This window comes from Tribolium madens, unplaced genomic scaffold (genome assembly GCF_015345945.1).
Source record: "Tribolium madens isolate multiple individuals breed KSU strain unplaced genomic scaffold, Tmad_KSU_1.1 Scaffold_97;HRSCAF=244;Tcas5.2_LG3a, whole genome shotgun sequence".
NCBI lineage: Eukaryota > Metazoa > Arthropoda > Insecta > Coleoptera > Tenebrionidae > Tribolium > Tribolium madens.
This window is the reverse complement of record NW_025401069.1, coordinates 9,489,899-9,502,649: the sequence shown is the minus strand read 5'-3', so window position 1 is coordinate 9,502,649 and position 12,751 is coordinate 9,489,899. Positions and strand designations below refer to the sequence as shown.

The following is a 12,751-nucleotide window of genomic DNA, read 5'->3' as shown; positions in this document are numbered from 1 at the left end:
GAAAGATGTTTGAATCTTTTAGCCGAAACCAAATTTTATATGCCTTAGAAAGAGGGCAGAATCCTTAATATTTTGAGTTTTTTCAAAAAGGTATCTTAAAAACAGGACAGAATCCTTAAAAGGTTTTTCTGACTAACCCTTTAATCCTGATTTTTGTAGCCAATTGTCTTGTCCACTCCCTCGAAGACTCCTCCTATTGGCACTCATTGTTACTGAAGTTTCTGAAACAAAACAATAAAACTGTAATAAAACTAACGCATTTAGATATTTAATTAGATCCCTGCTGTTTTTGAGTTTTAATAAAACGCACCAATCTACTATTCTAACTGTTAGAAATATATAGTTAAAAACTCGAAATTATTAGTGTGGCCAAGTTTTCATTAAAGCGTAATTGCGCTTTTATGGGTGTTAAAGTTACCGTTCTGCAACATCCCATGTCGGCGATTCCGACTTTATGGCGCATTACCGTTGAAAAATCCCTCCCGCCATCAAGGGCACCCCCGACGCCATCGCTCATCTATCGATAATGCTTTTTCAGACGTCCTGGAGTCCTGGAGTTCTTGTTTATGAGCATCTCTATGCTGAAAGGGCACTCATTGATTTTGAAACGGTGCTAACTCCAATATATCAGAGTCCGAGCCTCGCTCCGGTGCGGCAGCTTTATATTGGGCATTGTCTCTGGCCCCTTTCCGGGAGGGTGACGGTGACGTTTCAGCCGTCGGTGACGTAACGATGGTAAATCCGACGCCTGCGTCGACTATTCACGGCCGACTCGATCGACTCGACGCTTAGCTAAGCCTGGAACATCAGTTCTCGGTCAGATCTGAAAGTGTGAGCTTTTCGGTCGAAGCTGTCATGTTCAGTAGCGGTACTCAACTTCCGGAATATTGCGCGGCCTCGAGGCTCATCTTGCGCTTCTAGGTGTGTATTTTAAGCAAAAAGACATTTAGGTTTAAATTATTTTCAAAAAAGGACACCTTATCCTGTATTATGAGATGTACGACTAATATCTGCAACATTTTCAGGAGCTGTGATGTTTGAAGGTTCGACATTGCTGTTTTTAAATGATTGAAGACGACTTTAAGGTATTTATCATCTTGTAAATTGTATTTAAGTAAACAGTCAATTAATTCTTATTTTTACATAAATTATGCAAGGTTCTTCTATCTACTTTTAACAAAGAAATCCGAGTTTATGTAGGTACTACCGCTTACTGTGTACAAAAACATTACATAATTGATTTGAAATCAAATCTGAAAATCAAAATTTGTGTCTTTGCTTTGTTCACAAAAGTTTGAACTTGTTGAAATTGTTAAATCAAATTTGGGTCTCTAAAATTAAAAGAAAATTTGTCATTAAAGACAAGTTAAGTCCTCGAGTACCAAAAGACTAATTGTTCAAAAGAGAAATGTGCTTCAAGCTGTCTTTAATTCGTATATTTAGTTAGACATTTAATTTTTGTGAATCCAATAAATACTCACTTCGATACCATTTATTTGATTATATGATTCAAAAATAATTACAAAGATTTTATTTAAGTTTACATATCTTGAAGCAATGATTATGTTTTCACCTAATAAGTAAATGTTTTCACCTAATAAGTAATTAAATATATTTTAACTTTTGTCAATAAAAAAGTACAATAATTTCGTCACCATAAGTTGTAAACTGTCCTTTCTTTACCAAAAAGTCGTTACACCGAGTTTCTATTAATAATGTAGCTTGCCACTGGCTTATACGCCATCAAAACTTTTTCCATTATCTTATTTTATACTGCAGACGTTATCATCTGGATCCTACAAACTTTTTTACAATTTACTTATAATATCAAATTTAAATGTATGTAAACGTCAACTACTGTACTCTAACAAAACCAACAATGCTGAAATATTTTTAATGTTTTATCAAACATTTCATGGCTGAAATGTGTCTCTCGTTTATATAAAAGCTTATTTTACAAATTCATACATTTCACTTTGTTTTCGACATCCAAAACTTGTTTCAAAGAGAGTAATTTCAATTTTGCATAAAAATATAATTAAAATCCTACATTAGTTTTTACTTGTCTGTAAATTACAAGCAAGGCAATCAATTTATTATTTTAATATTTGTGAACCACGTTCATGAAAAATGTTCATAATATACAATAATCTAACCTTATACTCAAAACGATTTACTGAAAGAGATCAAACTAAAGATATTTTAATGTTAATTTTAATAAAAATGAAGTGAAACCTAATGAAATGATGACAGTTTTGTTTTGTCTTTCGCCATAGATAAGTGTTGTAATACATAACAACTATAGTAGATGAAATGAAATTATTGTGGGTGCCAAAATAAATGCATAAAGTTTAAAAGCAGTAAAAAATTCAAATAAAATTGAAACAGAACAAATACAAAAAAAAATAAAAATTGAGTAAAATAAATACTTGTAATGTGAATGATCTGTTTTTTAAGCAATCTTGGTGGTAGAAATAAACTTAACATTAATAAAAGTTAATGCTATACGAGTAGCTTAATTTTATACCTAGTCTATTGTTGAGATTGTAACTACTAATAATTTTAAACCTTTTTTTTATAATTAAAAGTAACGGTGTTAAAATTTATTAAAATTTATATTTGTCTAAGATTTATCAAGGTTTAGTATAAATTTGGTGGATGCGCCGGGAAAACCAGTTATGCCAAAAATACAAATATGTACTAATAATGCACAGTAATAATGCAAATATTAATAATGTCTATTTGTACCTCTTTTACTTAGTTCAATAATACATACTAAATCTTCAAAAATTTCTTTAAGAATTTATTGACTATGTTAAACTATTTGTTAAATATATAAAACAATTAAAATTAAAAAAAATCAATTTATTGCAAAAATTTAAAAATTAATTAAAACCAGTTATTGTACAAATATTAAAAAATAATTAATTTTCCTTTAAAATAATAATTTTCCCTTATCAAGGAATAATCACTGATGGCCACATAAAAATTACCAAATTGGCCATTTCTTATATTTATGATGACATTAAACCTACTTGTTGTAGGTTGTAGCTTTAGTTCTCATTGTGTTTAAAAAAAGTTGCGCGACAAAAAATTTGTACAACTTTGTACAATTTATTAAAATTAAGCAATTCACTACTCCGACACCTTGGAGTGACTTGAAAAACTTGATTAAATTTTAGAAAAACTTTTAGACAACTTTAATGGCTCCATAACCGATCGCTTACGCACAGATCAAAATTGTTTTATAGATTACATTTTTAAAAGAAGTAATTATTTTAGCCCAAATAAAGTTTTATGCTATCTAATTTAATATTTAAAACTAATTTGCAACTACTGAATTGAATCAGAAAACTGAACTTTCGTTTGCAACATTCAATTTCTGTTCCTGTCAGTATTTTATAAGTTTATGACATACCTGCAGGATTACAGATAATATCATATTTCATATTTTTATGTTAAAATAAAATCCACTAAATCCGATGTTGGATTTTTCAATTTCGCTTCGAAATGTTTCAGTGGAATTACTAAAATTGACCCGAACAAAACATGAACTTTTTTCACGTCTTAAAAAAGATAAAAGAAGACGTTTTGAAAGAAAATATTTGTGTATAAATAGCAGGTGTTATTTACTTAAAGAGCCGCTTACTCCGTCTGTAATATTCAAAGAATCTCATGTTGTATTTGAAATGAAACGTCTTTGAATGCTTTTACAAACTTTCCGATTGTTTTAGCTCTTTACTACAAGAACTCTGCCAAATTAAGTTATTCTTATTTTAGCATCACGTTCTTGAACTTACACAAAAATGTGTCTAGTTACATTTTAAGCTAAAGTCAAAAAGTCTCTTTTCAACTTCATTCTCTACATTGATTGGACTAACGCAAATTAAAGTTTAAAAAAATTGCATGACTTTAACACGACAACTACTGAGATCTTAAAAAAAATAATTGGTTAAAATGAATGTAATATTTTACTTTTGTTTTAAGCGATATTAAATGCGAAGAGAGGGAATAGAGCGATGTCATTAGTTTATAAATTAGTTTGGAAATTTGGCTTTTATACTATCTCGTCTCAAGTAATAGGGTATTGGTGAACTTATAACACTAGCTATCATTTGTTATCGAAATCCGTCTGAAACCTGTTTCAGCTGCGCTTAGCTCGCGCAAAGACAGTCATTTTTTCCAGATAATGACTCCATTATTCATCCTGTGCCAAATTAATGAAACTTTATGATCCCCATCTCCCGACTCCATTCTCAGACAAATTAAACAGACCGCACCCTCCAGCCAGGCTTTGCTCTCCACCATCCGAAAGACCAAGTCAAACAGCGACACATCGATAAATTCAAATTACTCCCAAACTTTCAAAATTTTTCCCAACATTCTCCCTTCGGCAGTAAAATTTATGCACGGTCAAAAAAGATTCGGCGGTCCATCGATAACGGCGAGTTTTCCAGCCGCAACCATCAATTCGACCCTTTCCTAGCCAATTACAATCCAAAATCGGGTTAAAAAGTTAATCTGTTCTATTATTAACCGTGTCAGATACCAAAGTTTGTTCATTATGTGCTAGACTGAACTAATCATATATTGGATGGGTTTGGTCGAAAATGTGCCAAATTCTATGCAGATCTTGTACTGACCCAATTTCAACTTAAGAAAGTTAATCCTGACAGCTTTGTCGTGCTGATTCCCCCGAAATTGAGGATTAACTCAACCCCAATTACTTGGGGGCGCCTTCGGATGCAGCCGGGGCTTAGTGATTTATTTACTGGTACAACGAACGCTGTTTGGGATGAATATGCAGGTGACGTTTGACCTTTCACCAGTGGATTTACTTTCTCAGAAACGCTGCTAACTCTTGAGTGATCCAGAGAAGGTCGCCGCCTTATATTACGGTGATAATAATCCAGACTATTTGTTGCAAACTTTGCCATTATGCCGCCGGGAGACTTATTGTTGATGGATATTAAGAAGGGCTTTGTTTGAGGTTCAGAAATAATATTTTCGTTTCAAGAGCTCGCTTCTAATTACGAAGTTCCATTTAAAATCAGGTTCTGACTCAATAATTCTTTATTCGAAGCTTTACGAGACGTGAACATGGTCTTTAAATACTTGAACATTTGTGAGTTTTACAGAGTTTTTACAATGAGAATCCAATCAAAACACTATAAGTTGCTTCAAAATCAAAGTTTCACTTTCATGTGTCAATATGTGTACACGATTTGGGCATCAAACTCGAGCCAACCTTACAAGCAATTTGCCAGCAATCCCCCAGCACTTTATTCCTTCCGAAATGTTTCCTTTTATATCAACCGTGTAGCTAAATTTTTTTACAACTTGAAATAAAAATGTTCCCCCACATGGTTTTACCTTCATTCCCTACAATATGTTACGTAAACGATTTCCAATATTTTGTGCGTCTTATTTCGCCTAAGATATCCATGAACTTGAACATCCAAAACCAATTTTGCTAACAGCTGATCGATTTCGAAGTCCCGTGAGACACTAAACTTATTGACACAATTCGCCTTTTGGTTAAAAAAGTGTGTTAACGTTTCCGATTTTCTCTTAAAATGAGACGGGCAAAAAGTTGGAAATTCACATGAAACGCATCTGTGCTTTCTTTTTACCGTCGGATTGTTTGCCACACTCTGGATTAGATAGAAATGTTTTTGGCAATAATTAGCAGTTATCTTTGCGTCTGGCGTCAGTAGCAAAGCTAATTTCGTGTGCAATTGACACGAGTGTGCTTAAGAGAACCGCAACTTCGGTTTCCACTTGAATTAGTATCATCAATTAAGTTGCGTCTCGGTTTCATGTGTGAGAGGATAGAATTGCTACTCAATGAACTATCTGAATTCTAGTTGTGTATGTAAAATAGGTACACTCCATACTGAGTTTGGAGGGCTTATAATTAGGATATCGATTTTGTTTTACCGCAATGAATTGATGAAAGTTGGATTTTAGCATGGTAGGAACCAGGAGGTGTAAGAGGATTACACAAACGGTTACAACTACTGTGAAGTTACTTGTACACTATTCACTATAAAATATTTCAAACAATACAGAGGCACTCTTAATTTGTAAGGCAAACAAAAGATTTAAATTCTTTGAACTATATATTTATTTATTTATTTTAAATCTTATTGATAAATAATAAAGTAGTATAGAAATGTGATCGTTCTTTAAAAATAATTTTTTTGTTTATTTTTTATGTTTGTAAATTTTTGAATTTTATATACATAGGTACTACTATAATTCTTTTTCAACAAAAACTATTACTGAAAAACACATTTAGCTAAATATAATTCAATTCTTGACAAAAAATTACAGTAAAATACCATTGAAAAAAAACTTCATAATTCAAAAATACGATATTATATCACAATGTAGAAAAGAGGCGAGCTGTTTATTTCCCGAGATGCGCAGCGTCAAAAGAAATAATAAATGCGAGGCTATAAAAATCTTCTCTACCGAGTTTTATATAATATTTTTTTCACTTGTGGCATATTTATTACTCAGAAATACAACGGTAAAAAATATAACCTTATTTAATAAACATGCTGCCTCAGACGTAACATGTTGTAATTTACAACTATTATTTTTGTGAATTATTAACTTAAGTTGGATGTATTATTTTATTTTTATCGTAAATGAGGTTATACTTCTGTAGCAATTAAAGAAATTTTCTAACTTTATTATATAATATATTTGTTAAAGAAAAGAAAGAAAAGGAAGAGTTAGAAGTAGCTCTACTACTGCTAGTATTTTAACATGAAATAAACCCATTTGTTGTTTTGACAGTTTTGACATAGACAGAAATATTAGAGTTGGGATTATGGTTTTTTAATGAGGAAGTTTAAGTCTTGATTTTGCATTAATTTCATCTCGAAATATTTCCCTTAGTACTTGTGATGGTAATAGTTTTCAATAATAATATATATTTTAGTTAATTTTGTAACAACCCTTCAACATTGGCATTTACCCACCTCTAATACAATATAGCCTTTGGTCCATAATGATAATAATTATTGACTACTAGGAGAGAAAAACAAGTTCACAACCTCTTGACAAAGTAAATAATGGTATCTTTTACAACTAGTAGTCAAAATTTTTTTTTACATTTTCATAAAAATATCGTTTTAGCACATTATTTTTCACTAAATAATTTTTTCAAAGCAAAAAACGCTTAATTCCATTCTTTTTTCTTTCCTGTATGTTTCTTTTAGAAACAAATTAAAAAAAAATAAATAAAATAAAAAGCTGACACTTAACACTTTAATTTCATCAAAAAAATAAAAAAGGGTGTAATTTTCAGTTGACTTAGAAAATAGAAACTGTTTAGTCATTGAAATGCAAATACAAGTTTTCTGAGCTTTTTAAAACACAAAGAACAATTAATTTTCTCCATGTGTAAAACAAAAATAAATGAAAGATTCTTTACGTTTGGTACACTCCAAGCCTCCAGTGTTAAAAAGTTAATTTTTTTCGATAAATTGAATAAGTCCTAAAAGTTTAATGTCTTTACTAAGGTTTCCAGATTGTGGGAATGACAACCGAATGATCAATCTCTTAAAGTTTTTAAACTCTCTCCCAAATGCCAAGTACACGTTTCCACAAGTGTCGCCTACTGACACTAATTCCAGTTTTAGATAAAAATTGATCAGATCGTCGATATTTTCGTTCAAGGGTAAAGTAATATAAAGAATCTGGGTATAAATGGAATATATGGAATATGGTTGCGTGTTGTGCAAGTCCAAAATTTTCAAAGCCCAATCTAAAATCGTTCTTTTATTGTCTTATCTATTTTTGTGTACTTTTTTTTTCAAGAAACCGTCGCAATTATGTGTCTAAATGTTCTACGGAAAATCCGATAACGCCTTTAATTCTGATATAATCGGTCACACGCTACCACCATCCCCAAAAACACGCAAGTTACAGGAAACCCGGCCCAAGGTTGGCTGAAATTGCCCAAGGATAGTTTCTCGAATGTGTATTTTTGAGCAAAAATCATGCAAAACCACTAATGCATCCTTTGTTTTAAACAGGACTATTTCAAAACACGTGCGTGAAATATTTCATTAGGTGTTTTGGACCGAAGCTGAAACAGCGTTTTTTATCGCTCGAAAAATTTAAAGCTTGTAATAAATTGACGGACGTCCCTTTTATTAAAGTCTCCATGTGTTACCACTTATGGCCTGAGTGGCCTCGGGATATTGGAGAGGATGGTTAATCTCCAACAGTCCGGAAATTTGACGGTCAGCCGGAAGAGGTGCATTCTGGGTAGAACAATTCAAGTTCAGTTTTCGCACTCAAGACAATTTTTTGCAAAAACTGTACAACTACTAACACAATATTTAACACAAAACTGGTTTTTCTCTCACTCAAAAAGTTGATAAACCGGTTTGAACCCGTTCCTGGCATTATCTAATGTCAGTTTGAATTTCCTAAGTAAGGCGTCAGCTTGGCCCTCAATAACACCCTCGCCGCCTCTTTAACTTGATCTATTACCCACGTTTAGAATTTAGATAGCCGACAACACCTAACGCAGTTGATTAGCCAAATACCCAAACCAGGATTTAATTAGGAAAGCTTGTTAATCACAAAGGGTGGCCTGGTGTTATTAAGGCCTGTAACATGCGTCACCGTTTACTGCTCCATTCCGGTGAAATATTTAGGCGAGTCATAACTGACACAACTCAGCATTACCGCCATTACATAAGCACCCACAAGGGAAATCTAACATGCTTGTTGTTCAAAAATTAATGCAAGTGTAAACTGTCACCGATAAAATTTACCCTTTGACACCTTCAAAAATGAGAATAACCATTAAAAAAAGGAGATAGATTACACCTGAAGCCAATGATAATTCCACGAAAGAACTTTTGACCTTCCGCTTTAAGCGAGGCGGAATGGGTCGTAAGGGAAAAGCGCAAATGGGCCGCTTCTAGAGCTTTTGCTTGAAATACTTATTTACACTAAAGGGCATTCCGCCAAGGAAATATCACTTATCATTAACCCCTTTCAGGAAAAAATGGGATCATACTGTGTTTGTCGCGTTTTTGATAGAGTGGGCAAATTTATTAGGTAAGTAAGACGGATAATAAAATGAAACTTGCACCAGTTAGAACGTCGCAGAACCGACAAATATTTACAATTTTTAGTGCGATTTACAAAACAACTAACTACTCATCAAGACTGATGTAAACAAATTACGTTTTTACGACTAACTATAAAATAGTTAGTGTTTTTTGCAAAAATAATAGAAAAAAGAATTGACCCAAAACCAACATTTCAAAGTTTATTAAGTTTAGTATTTCTGCAAGACCCTAAACTGCAGTATTACACACAGTGACAAATCGTGATACCTTTATTTTATCTCTGATTTGTTCTTTCAACAAATAAACAAGCTGCCAAGCTTGTCGATTCCCGGAAACCTCTCTCAACTTGCGGTGTCGTAAATAAATCATAAAAATCGATGAGGAAATTTTTAGATGAGGTTAAAAGTCACGCACAAACCAAGATCTCGACCAAGCACCTTACCATAAACATCTAAGTCTAGACACATACACAATTCCTTGTAATTTATTTTTTGTTTCCAAAACAAATCCTCGGTTTCAAGTAATAGTAATTTATTATTTCTCTGCAAGCTCTTGAAATATTATACAAAAAAGTAATTAATAGTATTGATTATAAGGCGCAAAATTAGTAAAAAAATCGTATTGTGCAAACACAATACGGAAGATAAGTAAATTAAGAATCACTATAGCGAATGACAGGTTTGATATACGACTCACTTGCATCAAATGGATTACTACTGCAGGTTTCACCACTGTCAATATAAAGTGTCACATTTAAACCCCAATGACAAAGTGGTGTCTATCAATATTGAAACAGCTTGGTTTTGGGTTTATAGACCGTCTTTATTTTTTTTACTAAAGACGATCGATACATGGAATTGGTTTCTTTTGGTTTGTTTTTAAGGAGTTTGAAGTTAATGAATGAAGGTACTGTGAGGGTGTTATTGAAAAGTTTACAACCAGTGTTGGGATACGTTAACTAACAACTAGTAAATCCTTGTGTGAAATTATCGGTAAGCTGTAACGTTTAAATTATGTGTGTTTACAATTCATCAAGTAGTAGCAGTTTTTGCTGTGATTCACCACAAACTTCAGCAAAAACTTTTTATTGTCTGGCAAATGAAATATTTTACAATTTACAAAAAATATGAAAATATTTGCATAAAACAGTTTGTGCTTTTTGGTATGAAAATAAAAATGTAGGTAACGAAACAATTTATTGCTCTTATCAAAATCAAGATTTTGTTTACGTTGCGACATTACTACAAACGCTATTACTAAAAACGCTAATTATTTTCGACTCATATTAAGTTTATTTTACTTCTTGGTTCATTATTCTCATTTCCTGTCAAATAAAAAAGTTGTACAATTTTTCGTATAAATTTGCTTGTAAATTTATTACCAGAACATTTAATTTCATTTACGGGCTATAAACTTATAAAATTTTATTTGTTACATTAAAACAGACAATAATACCGGCAAAAGCACAACGCTGGTGGATGCGCCGGGAAAATTAAGAATACCTACTTGAAATAGATAATATTATTTTATCAAGAATAAAATTTCTCAAATTTTTGTTTTGTTTTTGAGTTCTGTAATTTTTTTTAATTTTTTTTAAATGGCACCGTAAAACCATTCTTCTCATTAGGGTTATCATCTAAGGATTACAACTATCTACTTTATATTTAAAATTAAAAAAAATTAAATAAATTACAACTTTAACAAAAAAAATCGCATAACTCAAAAACAAAACAAAATTTCGTTCTCAAAATACGATCACATTTTTTATATTACTTTAACTATTATTTTCTGGAGGCAAATTATTAAAAAAAACCGTTTGGTTCCATACTTTATATTCACCCTGTATGATAATTTAAACCAATTCCTCAATATAAATATTACCTTGTGATCTATTAAAATGAGTGATCAAAAATTACTTTGTATTTAAATTGGAATAATAAAGCTGTGGAAATTTCTTACAAGTTTTGCATTATAATTGGCAAACCTTTTTTATAACAAAAACAAATGAAATACTGACCTTTTGTAACCGGCAAAACAGAACAATAGTTCACATGACCGAAACTATTTTTCTACAAAAACTGGTTTGACAGAAACTATTTATTACCCATTTGAGAGCTATAGATGTTTTTTAAACCACCTTTAAGTTTTCTGCAGCACAAGCTACCCCTCCGGAACAAAAAATTAATATCTGTTATCCGTGGCCCTAATAAATTTTATAAATGGCGCCACTGTTTCATTTTTATTTTCTTTAAAAACGTGCAGTTTTTCGATGAACGCTCGAAGCTCTAATTCCAAGTTTTATTCGAAAAAGCTCTAAATCATATTTAAGCCATAAAATCTCGTTACTATTTAGTGAATTTTGGTTGGAGCAGTGATTTGCATTATTGACTGAATCGTCGAGAACCTCTTATTTGAAACATACTTCCGCTTGAGAACAACTCATCTCGCACCAAAGTCTTCTCGCTAATCCACTACATTATTCACAATTGTTATGACTTATGAAATTAGAACTAAATTTTTAAAAAGTGAGGTGGCGGAGTGATTAAAAGTTGTGGGTATTAACTCAAATTTGCTATTCTATTCTCTTTTCTTAATTTACGCAAAGTTTTTCGAGAGGAAGCAGATTTGCATAATAATATCGCAAAAACGCGAATAATAAGTCTAGTCTCGGCTGTTTGTTTTAGATATGTAATTAGCAAAGTTCCCGAGAAGAATGCTATTTATGGAGAAAATTTCATTTCGTCTACATTGAAAAAGTATTGTGCATTTGAAGGAGTGTAATAAAGGTTTGTTTTGTGCAGTAAAAATGATACCATTCTGTTGTAAAGTGAGACGTGTATGTAATTTAGTCGGTCGTTTGTACTCTTAGTTTTGTCGTTAACTAAAATACTTATGCTGGTCTGGTATATTTAACTATAAATTTGTGCAAGTTTGCATAAATTGTTGATGATTACAGTAGAGAACAAATGCTAAGTTTGTAGATAATTTACGACGAGCTTAGAAAGAAGTATTTATAAAGCTCTTTAATGGTTTCCATTTTTAACGCTCAACGTATGCTACAGCTTAGAGAAACTTTAATCCATGCTTTCACTCGTATTTTATTGTTTCATTAAAATTGAAATATTTTGTTAACCACCGGTTTGAAAGCTCAAAACATGAAATGTCACCCTACACCGGAAATTTACTTTGGAAATCATTTTACAAAACTCCTAGCATTTGTTATTCACACATTTTCCTGCAATTTACTTCTGGAAAATTTAATTTCCTGACGTTGTGTAAGCTTTTTAAATTAAGCTCTCTGTCATTACAAACCAGTCATCAACCACAGCACGCTAGCAAATTCAACAGTTGATTTTTTCTCCTAGTGCAGATTAATGGAAAATCGATTTTTTGGCCTCCTGACATGTAAATGTCAAATTAACGTACAATTGACACCTATTGAAAGACTGTATTTACAGTCGCCTGAGCATTTTACGCACAGACGAGTGTAAAGTGACAGTTTTACCGCACTGCCAAAATTATCTTCATAGACTTTTATAAAAAAAAACTGTTTGTAAGATGATAACATTTTTAATAAAACGCTCTACACACAACCTTTCAATCTTAGAACTCTTTTTTCTTCACACCACTTTATAATTATAAACACA

The 12,751-nt window shown here is 31.9% G+C and overlaps 1 protein-coding gene across 2 annotated transcripts in view; it reads left to right on the top strand.

Moving 5' to 3' along the window:
- The first annotated feature begins 823 nt into the window (after positions 1-823).
- Positions 824-12,751, top strand: part of LOC123014888 (G-protein coupled receptor 52) — a 23,569-nt gene continuing 11,641 nt past the window's right edge. For both annotated transcript variants that reach the window (XR_006413349.1, XM_044414185.1), the window contains exons 1-2: positions 824-921; positions 1,026-1,085. The gene's annotated coding sequence lies outside the window, so the exon portion shown is untranslated. The remainder of the gene's footprint in view (positions 922-1,025; positions 1,086-12,751) is intronic.